Genomic DNA, 25,088 nt, shown 5'->3' on the forward strand with positions numbered 1-25,088 from the left:
ATCCTTGAAAGGAAAAACAGCAGACAAAAGTACTGAACTCTGTAATCCTTCCTATCTCTGTCCTCAAGTGATTTGCAATCTAACACTTAAGTGACTCTTTAAAGAAAGAACACTTATGCTTAGCATCATGAAACTGTTATTAAGCATGGTATAGGCCCTGGAGTGAAAAGAAGTAGTTTTTACCTGTGTGGTCTTAGGTGTGTTATTTAACTTCTATGGGTCTCAAGAATCAAAACTATTCTCATCTCTCAACCTTCCTGTTAAGACCTAGTTGGGGGGGGGGGGGGGATGGGGTTTATGACTCAGCAGTTGAGTGCTTGCCTAGCATGTGCAAGGCCCTGGGTTCGATCCTCAGCACCACATAAAAATAAAGATATTGTGTTCAAGTACAACTAAAAATAAATTTTTTTTTAAATAAAGACCTAAATGGAACCGAGTATGTTCTTAGAGGTTCTGCAAACCATAATATATATTCCATATGTTAGTCATTATTATTTTATAGATATTTTTAAAATGAAGAGATCTAAACTGCAAGAAAATGTCCAACTGAAAAGCAGCAATTGAGAGAGCTTTCACTGCAAATGGGCAGAGAATCTAACTGATCAAAGCGACCAAGAATCAAATCCTAGATTTACCCAGGTGCCCAAGGATATCAGTGCGCACCCAGAAAGTTAGTAATGTCTTTCTGTACAACTTTCTTCAGAAAACTAACGAATTTGTCTCTCAATTCTGGTGCCTCCAATATCAGAGTAATTTTTGACACCCAGCAATTCCAACAACTGGCATTGTTCAATGACCATCACATTTAGTTATTTTTTATTTACCACTTTGAAACTACTATCCATCACACAGGCAAGTTGAGCTTTTTCTTCAGATCTAAAAGTGGAATAATAACGCTTTCCAGTCATGCTTGCACAAAAGTATTTCCATCGGTAGAAACAAAAGGCTGAAATGTCAAGAGTGAGACCCTCACCGCAGGCTCCCGATGAATTTATGCGCTCCTATAAACCTGTGTGCCTTCTCCCAACAATGCCCAATTTTTTGACATTTAAAAAAATGATCCAGTTCCTCTAGTCATTAATAGACTGGGTGTTTGTGGATTTTAGTATTTTTCTGTTCAGAACAATTGTGTATTTTATGGAGGAAGATACACCTAGTTACCATATATTGCTCAGGTTTCTGGTTAGCGACCTTTTCTCAGCACGGTTGCACTAAGGTTGCAAGTTTGTTTAAAAAGAGACGTTTAATTCTCTCTTTATCCTCTCCTGTCCTGCTTTCGCCTTCCTCTTTGGGTCCTCCCAGCAACTGGAGCAGATCTCTTGACAACGAGGGGAGGAAAGCCCAGGCTCCATCTCTCCCCTCAGGGTTTATCAAACTGCATCTGCAGGACCACACGGAGAGAGGAGTGCAGGTCCCAAACACATTTTTACCTTCTCCTCCTTTCTGCTCTAAGATCAAAGACAGGCTGCTCCCAGAGAGGGTCGGGAGGTTCCCGGCTGGATCCTGCGCGGGGCTCCGCCCTCGGAGCTGTCTATCTCCATGGAGACAGACGCAGGCGCAAAGGAAGACTCTGGGGCCAGGTGGAAGCCGCAGCTGTCTCCAAAACATGGAGAAAAAAACAAAAACATTTTTAAAAGGGACTGGTTTGCTTTGGTGGGAGAAGGTTCTTTGTAGTTGATTTTTTGAGAAAGACAGGGAGAGGGAGGGAGAAAGAGTCATTGGATGAATAAAACTAAAGCTTTAGTTCTTCATTTAATTACATATACTTTCCTCTGGGTCAGAATGTTCTGTAATCATTTCAATGTGTATAATTGCAGATCTGCTCCATCTTCATTACGCAGGAGTAGTGAGAAAGTAGTTGATCATGAGCACTATGGCCTGTACTTAGCAAATAATCAGGCCCCATTTAGAGTCCTCATCGAGTTGTGCACATGATATGATCTATTAATCTCTTGGCTTTCTATAGCATCTCATTAATTTCAGAGGGTGATTTCTAGTGATCACATTTCAGAAATCATCAGAAAGGTTTTTCTCCTTTTGTTGCTTGTTGCCAAGCAAGAAAGATTTGGTAATGACACCACATGCTTCAAAATGCCTCCCCATAATGAGTCTTTAGGGGAATATTCAACTTATGAGAATTAAGAAAACAGTCTGCTACTTCCCATAACATCAAAAACATAGGAACACGATTTTGCATGCATAATAGCACATGGTTATAACGCTTGCCACAGAGCAGGTTACACCCTGCCTAGACTACAGGCCACTGCTGTTGATCAATACTAGTATAGTATTACTAACACTTGCCAATATACACACTTTGAAATAATTAATAATATATCATTTATTACCATTTCTAAGAACCAGGGAATAGAAACGTAAAACATCAAAACACATAGTCTCAGCTTTGCCTCTGAACAATTTTATTACATGTCACACATCACAAAAAGCTAATATGCCCAATAGTACAACACTTCAAAAGCAGGAATACACTTGTTTTGTTACATATCATAACCGCTCAGGAGTAACCTTAGTCATTAGTATTGTTTTCAAAATAAAGCAGTGAATAATAATCATCAATGAAGGGAACATAAATAAATTGTAAATTACATGAACTTATCTGAAATTCTTGATCCTTAGAGAATAAAGATGACATTCCACTTGGGACTTTAAGAGCAGGGGTGACAGCCACTGTCACAGTAGCCAGAATTGAAATGAACTGATGGTTTCAACCACCTTCCCCAGGAGATGCTTTTTAAAGAAATGCCCTTTGAGTTTATTCCAGTGATATAACACCTTTTTAAAGATATTGCAGTGTTGATCTTTTACATTGTCAAGAATTGTGGGATATAGCACAGACCTGGGATAATTCAAAGATGTTCCAAAATGTGTAATAATTATTTTCACTTATGAAGTACCCCAACAACCAAGCCATGAGAATAACCCAATATTTTTCTGCTCAAAATGGTTATGGTTTAGTTTAATTTCTAATGATCAAAGTCAAAGTCAGTCCTGCACAATTTAACAATCAAAAAGATTCTGGTGCAAAAATAGATCTTTTATTTTATTTTTTTTTTCATTTCCCCGAAGTCCTACTATTGGAGTCAATACAAATTCTACATTACTTCCAGAACCCTGTTAAACTTCAAATTCTATCAATAACTAATTAATTTATACTAGTTAAAAATGTTTAGCTGGTCAGGCACGGTGATACATTTCATTAATCCCAACAGCTTGGGAAGCTGAGGCAGGAGGATTGTGAGTTTAAAGCCAGCCTCAGCAGTTTAGCATGGCCCTAAACAACTCAGTGAGACTCTGCCTCTACATAAAATATAATAAAAGGGCTAGGGATGTGACTTAATGGTTAAGCACCCCTGGGTTCAATCCCTGGTAGAAAAACAAAGCAAAACAACAACACCAAAAATGCTTAGATGAATGAAGATCCTTTAGGAAATAGGACCAGAGAAGTAAAATAGATATCGAGAGAGAGAGATTAAGGTACAGAGAAAAAGAGATTGACTGTCTTTTGTTAAAAACCTATGTGCATGGAACAAAGCATTTTCAGTGTCTGTTAGCTCTTTCCCATACTGTAACAAAATATCTGAGATAATTAACTTAAAAAGAGGAAAGATTTATTTTTGCTCACCATCTCAGAGGCTCCAGTGCATAATCAATTCATCTTGTTGCTTTAGGCCTGTGCTGAGGAAGCACATCCTGGCAGAAGCATGTGGCAGAGGAGTAAGCTGCTCACTTCAGCATGGCTGGGAAGAAAACAGAGATGAAGGGACTGGAGTGCCAGTGGCCTAACTGCCTCCCCCTAGGCCCTGCCTCCGTAAGGTTCCACCACCCCCAATCATGTCATGAGCTGGGGGACAATCCTCTAATGCATGAGCCTTTGGGAGACATTTACGCAAACCATGACACCATGTATTCTGTTTTTTATTCTTCATTTAAAGTCACTACTCCCTCACCCCCATATTATATAAAGGCAACACAGTCCTAAAATTGGCTCTCATTTAAACAGAATAGAATCAAAAAATTAACGGAATTCATTTAATGATCATTTTTAAAAAAACATTTGAAGACTGGGGAAAACATGGAGAGAAAACTGCAAGTATTTTTCAATTTTCAGATACCTCAGAAATAAAAGCAAAGTGCCTTTGTGGGTTATTGTAAGAAGCAAATTAAATCATCTTGTGAGTGTGGTGAATGTGTATATAATGTGATGCCTGCAACTGTGTGTGTGCAAACACATAAGAATATAGTGTGCACATGAGTGAGTGTGGTGTGCATATCTTAGTATGTGTTTATATGGGGCAGGTGTCAGGTCATGAGGAAGGATACTTACTACATTATTATTATTTATGATTCTTTTGGTTCTGATATGGAATGTCCACCAAAGTCTCATGTGTACAGAGGTGGGGCTTTTAGGCAGTGCTTGGATCATGATGGCTCTAACTTCATCAGTACATTAATCCATTTGATTGATAGCTGACTGAACTGCTGGGAAGTGGTAACTAAGTGGAGGAAGCAGGTGACTGGGAACATGCCCTGCAAGGATTTTTCTTTTCCCCAGCCCCTTCCTCTCTATTTCTCTCTCCCAGATCTACTTCCCTGCTGCCATGAACTGAAAAGCTTTCCTCTACCACACCATTCCACACCTAGGCCCAGAGCAATAGATCCAGCCAACCATAGATAGATGCTAAACCTCTGAGACTATGAATGAAAATAAATCATTCCTTCTTTAAGTTGTTTATGTCGGGTATTTGGGTTATAGTAACCAAAAGCTGACAATACAGTGACCCTCTAAATAATTATTTACCTGGATAAACAACTAACACCACTTTCACTGTCTACCTATCTGAACCTGTCCCTGAGAAAATGAGTGCAGCTATGCCAAATGGTCTCTCTTTAAATTCAAAATGGGTGCCAGGAAATGACCAGTCCTTCCAACGTGCTCCCTGGAACAAACTACCCCATGTGCATAGAAGCATGCTCTGTCCTTCTTTCTTCTACCATGGAAGTAGTGTTTCTCTTCCCATCAATGGCTAAAACATTTCTGGCCTGGACTCCATCCTTTCTATCCTTCTGGGGATTTTTGTGACTGTCTTCTGAAGACCTGTGTCTTTCTCAATTCTATTAGTAAATAAACATTCTTTCAGTTCTCACTTTTTAAATAGGTGTTCCCACAATTCTGCATCCTTCCCCAGTGATGGATCCATTTGGGACAGTCCACATCACCACAAAACTTGTTAAAGTAGCCATCTAATTTCATTACCTCTATTTCTTCCCTTCAAAATATCTCTTTGACCCATTCAGTAGAGCTTCTATCTTCCAACCCAACAGAACTACTTCTAATCAACCACCAACGACTTCCCTAATACTTGACTTACAAGGACAACCTTTACTTCTCTGGTCTTATTTTATTTTCTCAATTACAGTGTGAATATTCTCTCCTCCTGACTTATTTTCTCTTAGTACCTAAACCAATAATTTTTTCCCTTGATTCCATGAAACCAATTCTTTAGATTTCCCACTACTTATCTGACCACCCGTTCTCCGTTCCTTCACTGTCCTCTCCTTTTCTGCTAGGCCTCCACCCAAGGTCTCAAGAGACAATCTTCATCCTTTTACATTTCTAATCTGCGCTCTCCCCATTCAAAGATTTCTGTCTCATGACAGAAATTAGATGACATCTAATTGTTGGTGACTTCTAATTCTATATCTAGGCCAAAGCTCCCTCGTGAGAGCTCCATACTTAATATCTCCTGACCACTTGAAGTCTCCACTTAAATATTCAACTTCACACATTCAAAAGAGCCAAGTGTGTGCATGCACCCTCAAAACATTTCCCCCATCCAGTGGTCTTCTATATTTCAGAAAACAGTTATATAGCTGGGCACAGTAGTGCATGACTGTAATCCCAGAGGCTCAGGAGGCTGAGGCAGGAGGATCACAAGTCCAAAGCTAGCCTCAGCAAAAGCAAGGCACTAAGCAACTCAAAGTGACATTGTGTCGCTAAATAAAATACAAAATAGGGCTGGGATGTGGCTCAGCGGTTGAGTGCCCCTGAGTTCAATCCCCAGTACCAAAAGAAAAGAAAAGAAAACAGTGTTATTATCCAATTTTATTTTTTTTTTTTAGAGAGAGAGAGAGAGAATTTTTTTAATATTTATTTTTTAGTTTTCGGATCTTTATTTTATTTTTATGTGGTGCTGAGGATCAAACCCAGTACCCTGCGAATGCCAGGTGAGTTTACCACTTGAGCCACATTCCCAGCCCTCCAGTTGGATTTATACTCCAATTTAGAATCCCAAAACCTGGGAATCATCCAGCTCTTTTCTTTCCCTGATCCTAATCCCTAGTCTATTAGCAAGTCCTATTGACTGTACCACTAAAATATATCAATTCCACCACTTCTCTCAGTTTCCATCATAAACATTGGACTGCCAATTACTATGTGATCTCAGGATTGATCCCTTGTCCTGTCTTGCCTTACTCTGATTTCTAGTCTCCTTGCTGATTCCAAAATGATGTTTTAAAAACATTGAGCTGGTCCCTTCACTAGTCTGCTAACCTCCTGCCCACTCCCATGATGGAGAATAAGCCCCAAATTTCTCACTGCAGCTTTCAAGACCATCCTGTCTGTTTTCTGACTTTCTCTCCCAGCTCTTTTCTTTTGCTCACTGTGTTCTAACCACAGTGACCTCTTTTCAGGATCTCTGAATAAGGCATCCCCTTTCTGCTCTCAGGGATTTGCAGTGGCAGTGGATCCAGCCTGGATGCCTCTCCCCACCTCTCCCCATCTAACTGATCCCTCTCATCACAAGGTCTTCTCTCAGTGTCAGCTCTGCAGAGATGCTTTTCCAGACCAATTCAACTACATCTAACCCATGTCCCTGCTTCATTCTCCATGATACTCTCAGGATTTATTTTCTTCAAGCTCAGAAGAATGAAAATTTTGTACATGTGTGTGTGTTGTGTTTTATCTCTCCACTAGAATATAAGCTTCATGAAAACATGTCTGTCTTATTCATTCACTCTATTCCAGGCACTTAAACCAAAAGCACAGGTAGTTGGTGCTCAGTAAAAATTTTCTGAATACAGAGATGAATTAATGATAGTATCTTATGGATTCTCAATCAGATAGAAGTGCCAGGGGCTAACCTCCTGAGCTGATACATGAACACAGATCTTGTGTTAAATTGTAATCAGTGCCCTCTGGGCCTAACAGAAGAATGTGATCCAAACACTTCAGCAGTGTGCAGAGAATTTCAATGACAGTGAAACATTCAAGGGAAATTTTTCAAGCTCTGTGCTTCATTCCTTTCTTCAACATGCTAATATAATTCTACAACGCTTTAAAAATTCCTATGCATCTAAATTAATTAGTAAGTTTACCATAGCAAAGATGTACAGCATTCTGAAAAACTAATTTTTAATCATTTGGTGAATCCATTTTTACTCGATCTCACTAGACACAACTCAGGGTTTTCTATGAATTAAAATGACATGGTAATCAACTGTACAATTTCTGGAGTAGCTATATGAATATCAGACAATACAGATTAAAGATAAAAAATGTCACCAAAGAGGGACATTTCAAAATAGCAGGAGGGTCCATTCATCAGAAAGATATAACAATTAAATACATAAACACACTTAAAACAGAGCCCTTATGTACATAATTCAAAAACTGACAGAATTAAAGGGAAATAAACAACTCAGTGATAATAGTTGTAGATTTTACTACACATATTAATAATGGATATAACAACTAAAGAGAAGATCCACAAGAAAGTAGAGACCGTCAACAGCATCATAAGTTAATTAGATCTAATAGACATCTCTAGAAAATTCCACCCAGCAACAACAGAATACACATTCTTCTTAAGTATACATGGGATGTTGTCTGAGATTGATTATATACTAGGCCATAAAAATGCCTCAGTAAATTCTAAAGTCAAAATTATGCAAAATGTGTTCTCTGAGCATGGTGGAATTAAATCACAAATTAATACCAGAAGAAAAGTTGAGGAATTCACAAAAGTGTGGAAATTAAACAATAAAATAACCAATGAAATAACTAATGGTCAGACCACAAATCATAAAGAAAAATACTTTGCTGTGAATCAAAGCAAAAATAACACATGACAAAATTTATGGGATATCAAGTGCATGGATCCAGCTTGACTTGACTGTAGCTGTCTTGGTTAGAACATTGAGAAAGCAGGAGATGCCCTCACCTATCAGGTGACACATTCTAAACCCATATAATAAACAAAGTCTTTACAAGATTAGCAGAGCATTTCATGACAGGCAGTGATGACTGGAATCAACTGATATTCCACATGTTAATGGATTTTGAGAAAGTTCGGGTACCTCCCAGGTGGTTGTGGGCCACTTTTGTGATATCTTAGCACATCAACGCCTTCCCCTGCCTCAGGGTGTGGGGATACTCGTCTTGCTGCCAATCAAGACACACTCTGCCTGTAAGTCTCTCATAAGTTACATTTTGTGCAATTCTGGAATTGTCCTCTTCTTTTTTTTTTTTCATTCTCTTGGCACCTTTCACCTTCAGTGGCTAATTCTTATACACTGGGTTTTCCTGAGACACTGAGAAAGCAGTACTCAAAGGAAAGTGTGTACTCAAATACATCCGTTAAAACAAAACAAACAAAATGATCTCAAGGCAGTAACCTAATTTCCCATCTTAACAAACAACAAAAAGAACAACTTAAACCGAAAACAAGTAATATACCTTCTGTCTCTATAGAGTTTCTTATTCTAGATATTTCATGGAACCCTAAGAAAAATGGAGCTTTAGTCAGTTTTTGTGCTACTGTGATCAAAAGACTTGACAAGAAAAAATGCAGAGGAGGAAAAGTTTATTTAGACTTGGTTTCACAGTTCAGTAGAAAGTCAGCTAACTCCATTGCCCTGGGACCAACTTGAGGAAGAACATCACGGCAGAAAGGTGTGGTGCAGGAAAGCAGCTCAGGTCACAGCAATAAGGAAGTAGAACATAAACCCCAAAGGCAGGCCGCCAGTGACCTACTTCCTCCAGCTACACCCTACCTGCCTATAGGTACCACGGAGTTAATTCATATCAGTGGATTAATCCACTGATTAAGTGACACATCTCATAATCTAACCTCTGAACATTCTTTTTTTTTAAATTGATTGTTCAAAACATTACAGAGCTCATGATATATCATCTTTCATACATTTGACTCAATTGGGTTTTGAACTCCCCTTTTTACCCCAAATACAGATTGCAGAATCACATCTGTTACATACTCACATTTTTACATAATGGCATATTAGTGACTGTTGTATTCTGCTACCTTTCCTATCCCCTACTATCCCCCCTCCCCTCCTCTGAACATGCATTGTCTTACCCCTGAACTTTTAGGGAACACCTCCTATCTAAACCATAACACATGATCTTTTGTGACTGACTTGTTTCACATAATAGAATACTTTCAGGTTCATCTCTGCTGCAGTCAGTACTTCATTCTTTTTAATTGACAAATGATGTTTCTTTGTAAAATATACCATATATATTATTTATCCATCTTTCAGTTGATGGATACAAGCAAAGAATGAGGATTTTCATATCACCACATTCTCACCAGAGCTTGATATTTTGTTTTTTAATTATCCTAGTGGGTGTGAAGTGACATCTCATTGTGGTTTGGATTTGCATTATCCTAATGAATAATGACCTTGAACATCTTATTATATGCTTATCAGCCAGTTTTGTACTTTCATTTGAGAAAAGTCTATTTAGATCCTCATTTTAAATTATCTTTTTATTGTTGAGTTGTAAGAGTTTTTAATACATTTTAGATAGAATAACCTTATCAAGTATTTTATTTACAAGTAATTTTCCTAGTTTATGGGGTATGTTTTTACTATTCTTTTTATATTACTTGTAGCCCAACAGTTTTCACTTAATATAATTCAAAATGTCTAGCTTGTGTCACTTGTTTTCTGGTGTTGTATTTACTAAACCATTGCCTAATCCAAAAATGTGAAGATTCACTCTTCTGTTTTCATCTAAGCATTTCATAGTTTTACCTCTTATATTTAAACCTTTGATCCAGAAAGGGGTCCCACTTCATTGTTCTATTGACATCCACTCATTTTAACATGATTGGAAGACTATTCTTCCCCTTTGAATTACCCTGGCAGCCTTGCTGAAAATCAATTTGACATAAGTACATAAGGTTTTTTGTTTTTGTTTTTGTGTTGCTTATTTATAGTTGTGACCCATTTCTTATAAGATTTGAAGATAAAAGAAAAATGAATCTAACTTATGGCAACAATCAAGCATACCCTTCTGCTAGGGCTATGTATTTCATCCTTGAGAAACTAAGAACATCACAAGATTCTTCAAACAGTCTAAGGGACATTCTGGGTGAGAATGACATCTTACTAAGAAATTCTTAGCTTCCCACTAAAATATCTATGAAGAAATAGTACTGCAGGAAAAATCACTTCCTAGTAAAATTTTCATTTATAGAGAATTTTGTTTGTTTTATTTTTCTTAACCACACTTTATTTTTTGGGCAATTTTAGGTTAACAGTAACATTGAGTGGAAAGTACAGAGATGTCCCATATACCTTCTTCCCCACATAAGCATAACCTTTCCCCCTATCAGCAGAGGCCAGATTTGTTGCAATCAGTGGACCTCCATTGACACATCATTATCACTCGAGGTCTGTAGTTTACACTAAGGGTCACCTGGCTTAATGCGCACCACTCCTGGTACATTCTATGAGTTTGGACGTTTGGACGTATGTATAATGACATGCACCACCACAGAATCATAAAGAGTAGTTTCACTGTTATAAACATCCTCTGTGCTCAAATTATTTGGCCTCCCCAACCCCCAAATCTGGGAACCACTGATCTTTTCACTGTCTGCTTAGTTTTGTCTTTTATAGAATGTCATATAGTTAGAATCCTAATACATAGCTTTTTTAGGATTGGTTTCTTTCAATTAGCGATATGCATTATGGATCCTCCATATCTTATCATGGTTTTCTAACATCCTTTAATAGAACTGAATAATATTTCATTGACTAGATGTACGACAATTTATTTATCAATGTACCTACTGAAGGACACCTTGGTCGTCCACATTTTGACAACTGTAATAAGGCTGCTTTGAACATTTATGGGTAGATTCGACTCATTTGGGTAAATACCGAGGATTGTGATTGCTGGGTCACATGATAAAAGTACATTTAGTTTTGCAAGATTCTTTGAATAAAAATTCTTAAAGCAGAAATGTAAGACTGCCTAAAAATAAGGCATTAGAAAAAATCTAATATATCAACTCTAAACCACGCTGCCAAAGACAAGGGCTCCATCTCTATTTTAAGGGATAGAGAGAGAGAGTTGAAACCTAGGACTTTGTTGCATGAGCAGTGTGTCATTCTCAGCATTGCAAGAACTCAGACAATCTTTTACCCAAGTAACCTTCTTTTGAAAATTATTTGAAATGAACTCTAAAACTGTCCAAGGAACACAGTGAATTAATAATTCATGGAGAAATTATTCTGCAAGAAGACTGGAGGGAAATACAATTTCCCTGCCCCAGATAGAACAAATCCTGCATTACAAGTTCTCTCGGACCTTCTGCATGACATGTGTCTCAGGTGCTAAAGTACTCATGTTGCTACAACTGCTCAATCAACGTCTATTGTCCGTATCACACTGTAGCCTGGTGAGTAGGCTGTGTGGGCTGGTGGCTCACCTTTGTACATGCCTCTGCCACCAGCATGATGACTGGCATCAGAGCTGGCACTCAGTTTTTTTGTGAATGAATGAACAAATGAACCTAATGCTGCCACATTCTCTACACCGCCACCTGATTATAACATGTGACTCCTTTGCAAATCCTTTAAGGATAAGGATTGAGCACATTCTTCTTTGCATCCTAAGAGTCTCTGGATGCTCTAAATAGGGTCATTCAATTAATATTCGCTGTATTGAACTGAATCCTCTGCCTCCCCCTCCCACTCATCTCCCACACTCTGTCCCATTTGGCAAATGCTCTTTCATGCCTCCACAGCTTTGTGTATGTAGCATTTTTACCCTACCATTCTTTGACCCACCTTCTTGGCTCTGTGAACTATGACAACCTTCCTGCCAGCTCCAACGTTGTCTCCTTAGTGGATACTAAGGCAGAACTTGCAGTTGCCATAGCAACTAGCCTCATAGTTCCAAAATCGTTGGCTCATTTGTTTGTCTGGAACATTATAAGGTGGGCTCTTTGAGGGCCATGATTTTTGACTTCCAACTTTAATTACCATGTCACCTGACTCATAGTAGATGCTCATTAAATGTTTTCTCAATAAGTGAAGTTTCTGCAGAACTAAAAAAAAAAAGTGAACCTACTGAAGGAGACATATAGGTGTGGGAGTAGTTGCTCATCTATTCAGAAGGGCTTTGAAGAGATAAGCCAAGTACCTGCGAACTTGGAAGTAGCAAAATGTAACTGAATGCCATGTACTCAGGGAGGGATTATAAATGATGATGAGGCAGTTTTGATTTATATGGGTTTGAGCTTAGTCTCAGTATGGAGGGCATTTTTTACGTCTGTGTTTCAAGGGTACACTCCTCTCAAGATTTGGTTAAAAAAAAATCAACTCGAGTTTTAACTACAGCACTGAAATTATCCAATCCCTTTTGGTTATAATCACTATGTTTTGCTGCTTTCAAGCTATTTCCTCAAAATTGGAAGACGAAAGGAGAAAAATTCTTCAGTGTCTTTTTAACATTCTCATCTAATTAATAGTTAAATCAAGAAGTGTTCCTTATCAAAATTTCCTTTAGTCTATTTTACAAGACTCATTTTCTCTGTCGTGTGAAAGTGTCATAATTTTTGATAGAGGATTCAATTAAAGTTTTTGTGGAAAGATTTAGTCAATCTTTTAAAATCCTTTTCTTTTTTCTTTCTTTTTTTTTTTTTTTTTTTACAATTGTACTTTCTTAGAAATCTAACCATAGTTAGATTTGCTTGCCCCATAATTGGTCTTTCTTTCTTTCACTTATTTTTTAAAATTTTTTTATTTCTTTTAATTAGTTACACATGACAGTACAATGACCTGGACATATCATATATTTGTCTTTCACTCATTTTTTAAGGACATCCCCAGCCCCTTTCTTGAAAGCCTGGGACAGTCTAACTTTATCTTGCTATTGATAAAGGTTTTCATGTAAGGTAGTTGCAAGTAGCACACCTGCTGAGAAGGTCTTCACACACAAGGAGAACTGACAGGCATCCCCTTGTCTAAGAGAACCACAAGCAATTTGGGGTGGACAAAGGGCTCTGAGTCAAATGAGAAGCAACATGACCTGATATATTATAAAGAACTCAAAATTGCCATCATAAATTAATCAAAGAAATATTATACAAAAGTCAATATTCCAAAATGCACATGAAGTTATTGAGATAGGAAATACCAAGGTAATATAAAAAACAGCTGCAGCATTCTTTATAGCCTAACCAAAATGAGGATGTCCTAGAAAGCAGCCTTCAAATTCTATTTTTGACAATGTCAAATGCATTGTATAAAATTGAAAAGTTGTACAAGCAGTCAAACATTGGAGCAAAGTTTGCTCAGGATATCATTTCTTTTACATAAGAAAGGTGAAAGGTGTTGGTTCTTCCATATAAATACAAGAAATAGAAGTGCTGTTATTAATACATCTCTTCAACTATCATAATTATTACTGATTTTTAATTAGTCTTGGTATTATCACCTTGACCTTGGCAAAGTAAGAGTTCTAGAACAGGAATCAGGGTGTAGAAATCTAGTTTCAGTGCCCAAGTTGTCTAGCTCTCTGCCTGCTGATAAATCCTATCCTTTCTGGGTTTCATTTTCTCTATGAAAGTAAATGGTTGGATAAAATTATCTCAGTTTCAGTTTTGTGACTAAAGTTAGCTTTATAAAATGAGATATACACCGTGATCTAGAAATAAGAACAAGATAAAAAGGAGCCGACAAAAGTTTAAAAAAGGAAAATTGTCTTAAAGGACAGTGTAACAGTATTTAATTCACAGATTGTCACACTGACGTCCTAGATAAAATCATTGTCAAAGATACAAAAAAAAAAAAAGAATAGTAAGATCTTAGGCCAAGAAGGGCAAATCAATTGCTCATGGAGTACCAATTCAAAGCCTCTTGGAATTTAGAGGATCCTAAAGCCCAGTCTGAGCTCAATGACAAAGAATGCTGTGATTTAGTAGCAACATCTGCTGTAGACTCACACAAAGAGAATAGTAACATATGTAAGATATGTGCCACATAAATTCTCAAACAGTATCCTAAACACACCTAGTAGATACCTGTTGTTTCTGAAGATACATCCAAAGACTTTAGCATGCCCTCTATTTCCAGATACCACAGTATATCATTTGTCATATAAAATAAAACAAAATATTATTTTAAATTTTAAATAGCTCCTTTCAGGCCCTTACTGTCTTTAAACACAAGATCAAAGCCCCAAAACTAGTTATAGCAGAGACCACTATATGTCCTCAAATTTTTATTCATCTTTTCTATAGTAACAGAAGTCTGTTGGTTTTTTTTTAGGCACATTGGCTGCCCAAAATAAATACAGCTATGAGTCACAAAATATTTCAACAAGGACATCATATATGACAGTAGTCCCATAAGATTATAACGTACCTTTGGCTATACCACATAGGTTTGTGTAAGTACACAAATGAGCATTTCTCAAAATAGTTATTAGAAATACTTAAAAGAGGGCTGGGGATGTGGCTCAAGCGGTAGCGCGCTCGCCTGGCATGCGTGCGACCCGGGTTCGATCCTCAGCACCACATACCAACAAAGATGTTGTATCCGCCGAGAACTAAAAAATAAATATTAAAAATTCTCAAAAAAAAAAAGAAATACTTAAAAGAAACAAAAATCTAAGAAAGCTATTATGGGTATATTTTTAACAGATGTTTTAAGATAAGAACCAGCCTAGTTCTTGGAAGGTGAATTTGATTTGAACATAATTTTAATTGAAAAGAAGAGGTGAGGTGTCCATAAGGAATGTGCTTCATTTACCTCAATAGCAGTCAATAATCAAAGGGAAAAACAAATGACTGTTTCTAAAGGTAAATTAAAAACCACACATATCAGAAAAAAAGGGTGTCCATCTGACCAAGAAAAAAGTGCAATTATGGCTCTAAAATTGGTGAGCCTTTGGCTTCATTCTTTCAATGTATTCTTAAACAGAAAAATTTAAAAAAGCCTTTGACCAGGTCTGAAAAAGTGATGAAAAGTTTGGGAAAAACAGCTATTAATCAAAATTAAGAAATGACAGAGGAACTCTATTGATACATGTGCATAAATCCACACAAGAAAGCTATTCCTATATTTTTAAATAAATTTTTAAGTTAAAATTATTTTAAATACCTATTATCTATAACATGGTTGTCTTAGAACCTATAAAATTCCAATATCTAATAAAAAAATTATGTTCCCAAATCTGCCATTGTTGGAAGTATAAAATGTCTTAAAATTATATGTAGTCATGTATATATTTAAACATGAACTAGTTTTATGGTACTTGTTATCTCCTAAAGCTACACCATCTAGTAGGGTAATCATAAGCCTCATGCAGTTTCATGTACTACTGAGCAGTTTAAATGTACCTAACACAGATTACAATATTAAAAAATATATGCTAGATATTGAAGATTTAGTAGATAAGAATGAAAAATACTTCAATCTTTTGACATTTCGATTACATGTTTTAGTCAGCTTTTTCACTGCTGTGACCAAAAGACCTGACTAAGAGGAAAAACTTATTTTGAGATTCACAGTTGCAGAAGTCTTAGTCCATAGACAGCCAACTCCACTGCTCTTGGCCTGAATGAAGGTTAATATCCCTGCCAGAGAGTGTGGCTGAGGAAAGTTGCTCAGGACATGACCATCAGTAAGGAGAGAGAGATTAAAGTCAGCTTTAATCTCTGACCCACCTCCCCCAGCCACACCCTACCTGTCTACAGTTACCACCTAGTTAATTCCTATTAGTGGATTAATGCACTGGTTAGGTTAAGGCTCTCATAACCCAATCATATTACCTCTAAGCTTTTTTGCATTGTCTCATATGTGAGATTTTGGGGGACACCTTACATCTAAACCAAAACACTGTAACTACTAGAAGATTTTAAGATTTTTTAAGTCACATATGAAGCTCATATTGTGCTTCTATCGGACGGTACTAGTCTGGAGTGTTTCAAAGGGGTTTCTTCTTCAGAAGCAATTATCAGCTTTAGGATCTGTGAAACCTACCACCACAACACTGGTAATTGATAAATGTAAATCTCTACTGGACATTTCAATGAGACTAATAATCAGTTTGTCTAATTCCAAAACATGATTTGCAATTTTAAGAATCTAACTAGTAATACTGAAAGAAAATAAAATGTCCAAATTCTGTATGTCTCCTTGCTTTTCTCATTTTAATCTTATTAATTCCTATGAAAAGGCCTTGTGTATAGAGCAAGATGTGGTCCTAGTTCTAAGTACAGCAAGAACTAGACGGCCAAATTCAGCAGAATTAACAAGACAATGATGCTGGTAAGATACCACAATGACATTTGAGATGAAACTTGGACACAAATAACATTATTTCTTTTGATAAAAACTCTCTCTAGTGTTGCCCTTTTACAGTCTAGGGTGCAAACTGAGCATAGAAAAAGCTTAGTCACTTCCTAAGATTCTTCATTGAAATGCTCTCTACAGATAATCAAGATAACCTCATTCAGTCTCTGAATTCTAAAATGCTACCTTGCTTTCCTGGCCATTTAACTTTGCCTTAATGAACAATGTAATTCCAGGAATCACCATTCTTGTGGTTCCTCTGTGTAACAGTACAGCACGTGACTCCTAACAGTATGTGCTGCTGGCACATACCCGACCGTCTTTCAGCCCTAATGTTTTGAATTGTGTACTCAGGTTAGAGATATTTGACCCTGCAGAAAGACTCTCCTTTGGATTTCCTCCCAAGACCCACTTGAAAGTTACTTCCCACTGCTCTTTCAGTCTCAAGTGGTGCCCAGATTGACAGCACTGTTCACCCCATTGGCTCTCACCTTTGTCCCTAAACCCATGAAAAGCCCTTGTTTCACTTCTGAAAAGTCAGGAACTAAAAAGAGAAAAGTAACTCTAGCGCCCTGGAGTAGAAATGCCTGTGTGATCATTTCTGAACATCAGTTGCAACTGAGGTCAATAAGAGCACATGAAGTCAAGTATTCTAACTCACAGATGAAGGAACACTTAATTTGCCTTCTCCCAGACCCCTCCTGCAAAACAAAACAAAATTCTTTCTTTAAAAAGAAAATCAGTGAGAGGCCAAAGACAAAAAGAAGCTGAGTCAAGAATATGATAATGTTCATAAATAGAGGATCATGATTATAAGAAGGACATCCCTATCTCCAACATAACCAACCTGCAGTCGGAACTCCCAGTTACACCCAACCTAGAATTGCTGTTGTGATATGCATGCAGGCTTTTAGTATTTGGATTGACACAAGTAAGAAGAGTTTGTGCAAGGCCTGGCAGGGGTTGTGGGGGAGGTACTTGGAAAAGACAAGCAAAAGCAAGAAATACAAGAGGACAGGATGGCATCTATTCCCATCCTACCTCTGAGCTAGGTCTAATCTTCCCCAGAAAGAGATGAGATAGGCTGATGAAGAAATGTGTGAGATTGCACATGAGCTTGAGAGTCTAAGGGACAGGATGCAACTTCACAGGGTGCAGAGTATGATCATGTACACAGATATGGAAAAGCAAGCCAGGGGCAGTCTAGTGTGGTGGTGGTGGGAGGCAGGGATCCTTCATCAATGGTAGCTGAAGAAATGAGTGTGTATGTGAAGGACACACCATTTGTTCTACAAAAACTGTGGTCTTGCCTTCATCATCTTCCTTATTGTCCTGCCATCACAGTCAGAATAATCACAATGTCAATGTATTACCTTTTTTAAAAAGCTGGGATAAAAATACTTTTGGAGAATCGCTGTTTGCCACAGCTTCAGGGCAACAGTAGTGTGGAGCTGTGGGATTAAGATGGACACCTCAAGGATGTTCAAGGACCACTGTCCCAGTGCAGCAAAGTTCTCAGTAGGTGTCAGCTGCTGAGTCTGCACCAGGTAACTCCCTCAGGTGGATTAACCACTGGGGTAGCCATATAGGAAATCAGAGGTCTGGATCAAGCACACAAGGGGGACAAAGTGTAGGTGACTTTAAGGAGAAACTTAGTCCAACCAAAGCACTCATAAGACCTCCTTGCTCATACTCAATGTTCCTTAAGATCACAAGCAACTGTTTTACCAGAGCATGAAACCTGAGTCAATGAAGTCTGAGATCAGATTTCCCAATCCCAGGAATGACATTGTTGCTAAATATTCAGAGTAATAAGCATAGAAAATAAAGCCATTTTTATATTTCAATCAGAATTTTTTATTTGAATGGCTATTTCAATATTTGTTTCATTATCATTTACCAGATGTGTTCATGAATATAACAATAAATATTTTTGAAAATTGAATCATATTTGAAATTATTCTGGGGAAGATCTGATTGAAAGGAATCTGTAATAACATTGCTGGTTAAAACATTATTAACTAAGTGCATCTGTTTTATAATATTTGATTTTCTTTAAATGAAACATAATATATATTAAAATCACCTTACTTCTATTAAGCATTTAATAGTGGGATGCTTTGAGCTAGGTCTGAGTACAAGTAAAAGATTTTGTAAAGTGAATTTCCTATAATTGTTTAAGAATATTCAATTCTGCTGTAGAATAACAGGAAAGAAACAGGATGAACTGAACTCCTGAAAACCGCTAGGCATAGATATCAAAAGTTATAAGAAATAAGCCAAATTCGGAAAACATGTTAATATAGATAAAGTAAGAAAGTAAGTTGTAAGACAAAGGTATAATTCGTGTGATATGGAGACAGTAAGCAATCTATAAGGCAAGTTAACATTTGATCAATAGAATAAACTAAAAATATGATGGAGCAAACGTGGGTATTGTCCAAAGATGGAAACAGATGGGAAGATGAATCATGCCACCTCTAGGATGACAGCTATGTCACCCTCATATTCAGTCACCAATTGTTTGGCACCCAGAATAGCCTCATTCCAGTTCATCTGTAGAGCAAGCATGAATCATTGTCCAAGGCTTCTGTCTATGGCCCCATAGCTCAAACATCAGCTGTGGTCCTCATAACCACACCATCAGCAGGGAAAAGAGAAACAGAGACAGATAATACAGATGAACATTATGATCCACAGGATCCAGATATTGTATCTCTTCCATCCACTTGCATCCTGCATTAACAATGTTAACTTCCTCTTGCTTCTCATTGTATGTTTTAAATTGATCCAATAAACTGTGTGATTCAACTATTTTAATTTGATCTATCAGCCTTTCTTTCCGCTCTGTGACCTCTGAGCTAGCATGTCTCATGCTATACTTGGAAGCTCCCATGGCCTCAAGGCAATTCCCTGCATGGCAGATCTAAGGTAGGGGATTATAATCATTTAGGTGATCTAGGGTCAAATAACCCAACTAGACCCCATAAGACAAAATTGAGCCTCTTCCTTTGCAAAAGTAGAAGTGACCTCTTCTGGTAGCTGTTTCTGAAACCTTACTATAAGCCTTTGACAGCAAAATTCATGCACTGTTTATCTTTGCATCTGTGTATCCAGCCTATTACCAGTAATAGTGAAGACACTCATTGTATTTTTGTTGAATAGAACAATAAATTTCTGTGCATTTTCATAATGTAGTTATTTACATACTAATATTTATATGCTGACTCTGAAAAAACTCATCAGCAGATCCAATAAGCAACTTTATTAAAAACTGTAGGGATTAGATCATTCATCCAGGCAGAGAATGTAATGGGAAGATATTGAATTCCTCCTGGACAAGATTGATAGAATGAAAATGACTTCAGGGCCTTGGCAGTTCAAGATCCCAGGACCAGTAAACCTCAACTTGGTTTTCAGCAGATCCTGACAAAGATCCCAAATCCTCTATTCATTGTTAAAGTAAATTGGCAAACAGACCAGATACTGGCGAATGTGGAAAAGCAAACTCACGTCATCAGGTTGTGTTTACTCGGGCATAGTAGAGCAGGGAAATAATGTGTTAGAGTGAGTGAGAGCCCCAAAGCATGAGAAAAACAGAGAGAGAGAGAGAAAGCAAAGTAAAAGTCTTTTTTGTATATTTATCTGGGATGAATGTTAAATAAGAGACATGTTAGGTAAGTTTTAGTTTGTTCATGATGAAAAACAACTTATGAATTGACATGGAACAATCTACCTGAAATATCATCAACCCCTACAAGGTGAGAAGTTTATACAGCATGCTAATATTTTGTGTTTAAAAAATGTGTAGATAATTTGTATGTGCATATTTGGGAAGGATACACAGTGCAACTGGGTATAGTGGGATGTAGTAGAAAGAAAACTTGTAATTTTGCTTTTGTATGTATTTTTATTTTTTATAATGTTTTATGCATTACGGTTCAAAAAGTAAAAATGGAAAATGAATAAAATAACTTTAAAATTTAGAGTTAATTTTTTTCTATGTAGAAAAATATGTAAGCTAAGTGCAGTAAATGATGTATTAACCATATTTATATCTACAGTATACTGTCCAGTGAAAGGTTTTTTATTTAATATCTGTTAAAACTCCCAATATAGGATAAGAAATGAGCTTCTGGTTATATTATTTTAGTAGTGCCCCTTTAACTAAGAGCACTTTTTTTCAAGTTAGTAAATATGTCACAGAGACTATTAACTTGCTAAATCCTATTCAGCTTAGTTCAGTTAATTTCTAATACAGTTTATTTCACAAATTCAAAAATTAAAGAAAACTTTTCTGCCCAGTAAGAAGAATTGCTTCCCAGGTGATCCCATGTAGTCACAAATTTAAATATGACTTTTCAGAAACAAGACAGAGAAGAAAATAAAAAATATGCACCTTCATTTTCTCATCTGTAAAACAGGAATAATAAGAGTAACTAGCCTGGTAATACATGCAAAATCCAAAATAAATTGTAGCTATAACTAATATGGTTTAATGGTCAATTGAATATACACTTGTTCTGTATAAATATTTATGCTCAAAAACCATACGCATATTGTTTTATTAAAATAAAACTACAAATGTCTAATGGTGCTTGGCTATGGCTCTCTGCCTCCTCTCACAGTTTGACAGACATCTCTCTCAAACATCTATGATTACCCCTTTGAATTGGGAATGGCTCATCTCCCAGAGTATTCACAACTGCTTCCAATGGCATTGGCAAACAAAAGAACCAAATTATCGTTCAAATTTCTTATGCAGTTGTAAAATTCATCTAAAATGGCTTCTAGAAATGTAAGGTTTTTAACAGAGAAAAGAGGCATATCATATATTGATCACTGAGTGATGAAGAACTTGAATCAAGATCATACAGAGAGTAAGAATCCCCATTTTGAAAGGCAAGAATTAAATTTATCTTCCTAAGAATTGATATAAAGATGAGTTTAAAAACAATCCATTCTGATTTGGTTAAATTGACCAGGTAATCACCCTGTAGTCTATTTTTTATTGCCTTTGTAAACACAGACAGGGCATCATTTATCTAGAACTTCAATGAAGAATCGTGTTGGTGTCTTAAACCTTGTAAAGAAGCTTATGTTTAAATGATTAGTCCTTGAGAATAAAGATAAACTAGACTAAATCACCTTTGGGTGTACATGCTGTCAACTAGCAATTATCAGATCAATTTTTTGGTTATGCCCACACACAAACTAATTACTTTGAAAATAAACAGACATGGTTGTTTTATGAACATCCTAATCCATTATCCTACCAGAGAGAGAAATCAGACCTAAAAGAGAACTGAAGACGCACATTTACAAGAAGGCAACATGTAGTTCTAATGCTATAGGATCAGTCATTGAAGAGCAGCTCAATAAGCTCAGATCTCTTCACAGACCCAGTGATGTTTATTCTCAACCAGACTCACTGCCAGAGAGAAAGGAACTAGCTGCAGCTTCTAGGGGCAGCTTATTACCCATCAGTGAGTATACACAAGTATACAGTAGTGCCCCCTTAACTAAAGTTTCATTTTCCTGTGGTCAATCGCAATCTAATAATACTAAATGGAAAATTCCAGAAATAAAACAAAATCATGTTTTTGAATAATTTTTATTACAGTACATTGTTTCAGTTGTTCCGTTTGATCATTGATTATTGTTAATCTCTTAACATACATAAATTACATATGTACATATGTGTATAACATATAAATTAAACTTCATCATAGGTATATTTGTGTAGTTTTTAAAAAGCATAGTATATAAAAAGTGTCAGTGATATCTAGGTTTCAGGCATCCACTAGGAGTTACACGTCTTAAAATATATCCTCTTGGATAAGGGGAGACTACTGTAGTGTGTGTGAGAGAGAGACAGAGAAAGACAGAGACAGAAAGAGAGAGAATCCCCATAGATGTCTCTGCGTCTCTATACTCAAAAGCGGAAACTAAAGGAAAAAGAGGGTGAGGATCAGACACTTCAAGGAGTCTAGATGAAGGACCAATTTTGGAGGAGACTCAGGATGCTTTTCAGATGCTATTATCTCTGAGCAGCTTCTTTTCAGTCTATTGAAATGGTATCACAGTGAAATGATAACACAAACACGCACTTAAGAAAAAAATAACGGAACCCCTGGCCATCTTATCTAGTCCTCTGGAGCCTAAAAAGCAAAGAGAAAGCATGTGAGTTTGGACTGAGAGGAATCAGCCACAGGTATCTGGGTCACCTAGGACACACTTCACTGGACACCATGGAGATTCCTGAAGTCCTCTCTATTGAACTGACATACTCTCTTGACCCAAGGAGGAGCAGCCCTGATTCCAAGGGCATGATAGAGGGAGGGCCTACCCTCCTTCAAGGAGAAACTCATGCCTCTAAAAAAGCTATTTTGATTTCTACCTACTGAGAAGTTATCTGGCTACTCACCACTGAAAGCAAAGGGTGCATTTTTAAGCTATTCTTACAGAGGGAAAAAAATTGACTTTTGAGCCTTAGTAAAGTAGTTTTAGGGCAGTAAAGGCCATTCTGCTTTAACAAAACAACCACATCAAACTATAACATTGGTGTTGAAGGGTGAAAAACATGCCAGGAATCACTACCATACATTAGAACTAAGGGAAAAAAAACCTGACAAAATGTTTAATCTCTTTCTTAACTCAGAAATTAATAAAATCCATAGTTTATTAGGAGAAAAGTAACAAAATAAGCAAAGTTTTCTCACAGGCAGAAAGAGTCTGAAATTTACTCTGATTTTAAATATAGCTGCTACACTAAATGAGGCCCTTTTATGCAGCTACTAATCATAAAAAGAGATGTTATTTGAAATTGGAAGGACCATTGTAACGTTTTTACTGATATGTGGAACTACAAGTCCAGGTATAAATCTTTGCAGTGCTGTCGAGTCTGGAAAGGGGAGAATTATGTAATGGAATACACAAGAGGAGGGCTGGAGGTCCTTATGCAGATGCAAGTTGATTAAAATTAGCACTTCATGAAATTGCTTCTTTTTTTTTTTTTAGATGAAAACTGATTGTAAGTGGGACACAGCTATAAAAGTAAAAAGTCCTCATTTTTCAATCTGTGCTAAAGGTTCTTTCCATGTGTGACCTTATTTGGTGCTTTAACATAAGATTATAATATGCAGGAACTTTTAAAATGGTTTTATTTCTTTTTCTCATATTGGTTGATATGAAGACCTATCATGAGTTTCTGGAGATTAAGCAATGAGGGTGGTAGAAAGAGAACTCAAAGCCCAAGTCTAGAACTCAGAAAAACCACATTATCTTTGTACAAACTGCTTAACTTTCCAGCCACAGATTCACCTTTAAGTTTCACTCATAAAGTTGCTGAGAGGAGAAAGTAAGAGAACACCCAACAGAATACCTTTGATAGTGTCTGGCAGTATACAGAGGGCACTCAATAGCATGTCTATCATTATCATTGTCCATAAATGGCTTCAGATTTAGTAGCAGTGCTATTATTGTAGGGAAAGAAGAAAATCTCTTCTTCCTCTACCCTTAGGTTTGTCCTCTGGGACCCTTCAAATTCAATAGACAAAAGACAGACTGAACAGAGAAGAACAAACAGAAGTTTATTAATAGCAACACAATGCATCCTCATGGGAACACTCAGCTACCAGTAGCTCAAGGGATGATCGGAACCTGGGCTTCTATAGCATCCTAACAAAAGAATAATATCTCTTAGGAAGGTAGTGAGACAACAGAAAGAACTTTTGAGTTCTCAGGACAGCAAATTGTGGAAAGATAGATGGATGGAGGAAATTAATGCAAGTTAAGAGCTAGTGAGTAAGGTCTGATATCCAGATCCTCTAGCATTACCTGTGGGCTGATGAATGCATAAAGATGTCTCCGGTGATTAACATCTGTCCTTCTTGGTAGAGGGTAGTGGGGAGGAACACCTATACAAATTTATATTCTTCTCTCTCTCTCTCTCTCTCTCTCTCTCTCTCTCTCTCTCTCTCTCTCTCTCTCTCTCTCTCTCTCTCCTCTCTGCCTTCATAGTCCTTATGCCCAAGAGGCAGATTTGGGGGTGATTCCCCTTCATTACTCAATTCAGCAAACTGGTCACACACCTATGTCGTGCTAGGTGCTGCACAGGTGCCTACAAGGACTTTATAATCTCATAAGCACACAAATAACTTGGATCCATTTGATTTGAAAACAGGGAAAGGGAAAGGAAAAAAGAGGTTAAGGTCAAGCAGGAATTTTTAATTGTGATTGAAATTCCCCTTGGCCTGCTGACTCAGATCCATTACTTCCATGACATTGCAGAGGCTGAGACCTGGTGCTTCAGAAAAATATTATATTTAAAGCTGTAAAGGGTGTGTTTTAAGCCTCCTTTGCTCCATTAATATTTCTGAGATAATAATATATTCTTCTGAGATATCTTCTTCATATTATCAAGCTAACTGGTGAACTGCCCTACCAAC

Source organism: Urocitellus parryii, chromosome 2, assembly GCF_045843805.1.
Source record: "Urocitellus parryii isolate mUroPar1 chromosome 2, mUroPar1.hap1, whole genome shotgun sequence".
Lineage (NCBI taxonomy): Eukaryota > Metazoa > Chordata > Mammalia > Rodentia > Sciuridae > Urocitellus > Urocitellus parryii.